We start from the raw sequence: 4,283 nt of genomic DNA, 5'->3' as shown, positions 1-4,283 counted from the left end.
GGGAGACTGTACTCTTTTTTTCCCTTCGCCAAGGTTTTTGTCCCAATGAGTTTTTCCCGAGGTAAGGTTTTTAATGAGAGCAAAGAATCCTCGAATATACCAAGGATAATGTACTCTTTTCCCTTAGCCAGGTTTTTATCCCATTGGGTTTTTCTAAGAAGGTTTTAACGAGAGCATATCCTCAGGTCAGATGCATCCAAGTGGAGTGTTATAAATAAATATTATAATCGACGCTCATCGGCAAAGAAAGTTAATCAGAAAGCATTTTGCATTACTATAAAGCAACTTATAGATGTCACCGCGCCATGTGCATCAGAAGCAGCCCACCACATCAGCATTATTCCACCAACCAGTAGATGTTTTGGACTCGCCGGATCAAACTCGATCCCCGCCTGCTCATTCAACTCTCAGAACCCCTATAAATACCCTCCTCATTTGTATAATTTGGAGATAGAGAAGAGAAAGAAAAGAGAATTAAAAAAAAAAGAAGAAGAGGTCAATTTTACAGGGTTTTTGAGTTTTTAGTAAATATTATGGCTTCTATTCTTATTACTCTCTTTATATTTATAAATATTTAATATTGATTACATTATAACCAGGTTAACATTACATTTGATAACTTTGTACAACAATTCAGTTCATAATATCCAATATCTACACCTCAGCTTACCTAACCCATTTCACAAACTTATTCTTAGTTTCCACAAAAAATAAGTATATAAATAAAACTAAAAATTAAAAATTCACAACTTTATTTCACTCCATTCACTTTGTGTGGATTGAGTAGACAGTAACAAGCATTAGCTGAACATCACATTCATTGCAATCAACTTAATCATCCAATTTAGGACTATATATATATATATATATATATAACTGTGTCATATTAGATCACAGATACAAGATCAGTCAGTCCCTATAATACTAATTATTATTTAATACACATGAAAATCTTTACAAGCAATAATAGATCACCGGAGCCGGAGAGTGTACCTCAATCAAAATAATGGCCATACCTCCTGATCAGCTCTGTTAATCATATTTTGCCTTCAAAGTAATACAAGTTTCCATGGAGATTCTTATCGTTTGGGCGAAATCATACTCTTTGTGATGGTAAAAGCATAGTTCAGATACTAAGGACCACGGTACTTGCGAAAGCACGAGAAACAACCTTGAGGTTCATCAATGGGGATCATTCCTCCGCCCTTTGATGTATCGATTGCCTCCAACATCGCTACTACCTCATCCATTTCAGGTCACGTCGGTCCGGGTTCGCATCCCAGCATCTCTTCATTACATTCGCCAGTGAACTTGGGCAACAACGTGGTATCTCAGGCCTTAAGTTCTGTGATTGGGAGAAAATAGAATGAGATCAATGGGTTTTTTATGTGATGACTATGTAGGTCTTTTGACTGAATCATAGTGTTTACCTGCCGTACAACAGCTGATGTAATTTCTGAGAAACTGAGGTCTGGGTATGGCATGTCACAACAGTATATTTCCCATAAACAAATGCCAAAACTATAGACATCGCATTTTCTGTTGTAAGGGTTGCCGTTTAGAACCTGAAATCAATTCAATTTATTACCAATGATTGGTCAGATTAACAAGACTGAAATACGGTAGAATCATACTTGAGACCAAAATAAGAACAAGAAACCAACACTGCAGTCCTCTATGCGTGCATCATGGCTTTGTCTAAATTGGACGGGAAACAAGTCAAAGTTTGATTCAATTCTTTGCTATAACCAAAGCATTCGCATTATTTCAGGAGTCCATTAAATCATTAATGTTGCAAATGCAATTAGAGTTAAGAAAGACTTAAGAAATTTTCAAGCCAATTGAAGATAAAAGAAAAATTCAGACAGAAAGGACAACAATCAAAGAAGTCAATGTAAATTTGCATCAACTCGTTCCAATATGAAGGGTGAAAAGTTTGCAAACTAAATTAGAAGCTTGCTAATTGACATTATAATTAAAGGCAATATCATAGCAATAGACTGTCATCTTTAGCAGTTAACCATGCAAACTATGTCCATGCTCACCTATAACACAATATGACTTCTTAATTCATTTCCAGTATCTTTTGTTTTTTGTCCCCCATAAGAACATTTTTTTCAAAAACATGATCCCTTCTCTCCTTTTCAGGGTTTCTCTTTTTTCCTTTAATAAGGCCAGAACTTATGTAGCATCATCCTTAGGTTGAGAGTAAGTCACGTCAATTATCTCTCACATTTAGCCAACGACTGAGAGGCCAATTGGCACTCCGGGTCCCCACAAGAAAGCCTCGCCAGTGGTGAACGCTCGATTTGTGGGAAAGGAAACATTTCTAGAGTGTGAACAGCAATTATGCTCCGAATGATCCAAGCACTCACATGTGCGCAGGCCTTGTCCCCACTTACGAGGATTGTGCATACCCCAACTTCTTTAGCAGCTAGGCTGTTCATCCTGGAAAAAAACAAAAAGAAAAACTATCTCTCACATTTAGAACATCTCCATGGAGCTGATCACCAGAGGCCATTGTCTTTTGGTATTGAGAACTGCTAGAGTCACCATGATGGCCATCTCAATCAAGTCTAGAAGGTTCACCAGCCTAAAACTTCCCAAGTTTGAGAATCAACAACCTTCTCAAAAGAAGTTCAGTCAACAACTTTGCGCAGCTAAACAGCCTTCCTTCTCTGAGAGGGACAATCGATGAAAAGTTTGTTCATATTTCACCAAAACTAAAGCTTACCATTAGTTTGAAGACTATATGAACCACCATTATTAACACTACTACTTAGATATATCAATAGTTCCTATATTGTCTCCTTAATAGTTCTTTTTACATTAGGGTTTAGTTCAAAAATCTAAAACAATGCTAAATCCTGTAAAAATTTTCAATCTAATTTCAAGCGCATTTTTTAAGTCTATGACTTCAATTACCAACAACATGAGATACATTCCAGACCTTCTCCAAGATAATCTTAAGGCATCATGTCTACTTGATGCCTCATGATGACTCTCTCACCACACGATTTTGCACCTACATCATGTGCCTTAACACCATTACTTGTGACCACATATGACCATTCTAACAGTTCACAAGCACATTACAAAGTCCAGTTCTATTATTCTTCAAAATGGCCAAAGGTAGATAAGCTTTAGGAAGGCTAGCGCCACTCCATGCTACCGTGCAAATATAAACATCTATTCCACTAAAGTGGTAAATTATTTTAATATCATAGTTTAGGCCCTTTTTTTAATAAAATTAACTTCAAAAGGTTCAAAAACAGTAATTGGGTTCAAAATACATGCAAAGAAATACTTCCATAAGGTTCAAAATTCATGTAAGTACTTCCACTAAGAAACTAAATTCATAAAAAAATAATCCAATAATTAAACAAAAGCACAAAAATAGCTCAAGAGGTTGACAGCTGAAGGATGATCATGCACCGTGTAAGTTTCTTTCAGATTCTAGTTCTTCCATACTTTCATTCTTTCTACCAGCCCATAAGCCCCAATAAAATGTTCAGGACAATTTGAAGCTACACAAATTTCTGTGCAAGGCATTATATCTAGCCTTTATATAGAGATCCAAAGATGGTTTACAAATAAATAACTCTAGAAGAGGATTCCCTTCATCATTCTAGCCTCATTCATAAGCCTTAGTGAATGCCTTCACCAGGAATAGTTGCCAAATTCGGGAGTCTACCTACCTTTAAAGAAAAGCCATGCCTTCACATTGGTATTTGACAATTTCTCCTTCTACATTTGGGGAATTTGGAGTCTTGGAATAAGACAATCTACAAACCACAACGCTCAAAAGCTTCCAAATGAAACATATGCAACCTCATTCATTGACATTATTGATCACAAACCAAGCAAAAAATTTACTTATAAATAAACTTCAACCAAATAATTGACAATAATATTTTGGCATTACTCAAAATTGCAGTTCAAAATTAATACAAAAGCAGCTTGAAAGGAATTTCCATAGAATATATATACCAAACTAGAAAAATTCATGGTGAAACTTTTAAGCTGTTAGTAGAGGTACATTCTTGATAAACATGTCCTACTATGTACGTGAATGATTCAATTTGCAAATTGATCATTTGAAGAGAAAAGCATGCCATTCCTAGTTAAATTACATCTAAAGAAAACAACATTAAAAAAGACATACCTCAGGTGCCATGCATCCAAGGGTTCCCTATCTCGCTCTGTCATGTCATAGGATTTTGAGCCTCAACACGTGCAACACCAAAGTCAGCAAATTTTTACTGTCCTGATTTATCAAGAAG

At 35.9% G+C, this 4,283-nt stretch overlaps 1 pseudogene; it reads right to left on the bottom strand.

Annotated features, from left to right (window-relative positions):
* Nucleotides 1-800: 800 nt before the first annotated feature.
* LOC120254348 lies at nt 801-4,256 on the bottom strand (annotated as a pseudogene).
* Nucleotides 4,257-4,283: the final 27 nt, after the last annotated feature.

This window comes from Dioscorea cayenensis, unplaced genomic scaffold (assembly GCF_009730915.1).
Source record: "Dioscorea cayenensis subsp. rotundata cultivar TDr96_F1 unplaced genomic scaffold, TDr96_F1_v2_PseudoChromosome.rev07_lg8_w22 25.fasta BLBR01000423.1, whole genome shotgun sequence".
NCBI classification, from domain to species: Eukaryota; Viridiplantae; Streptophyta; class Magnoliopsida; order Dioscoreales; family Dioscoreaceae; genus Dioscorea; species Dioscorea cayenensis.
This window is presented reverse-complemented; position numbering and strand designations above follow the sequence as displayed.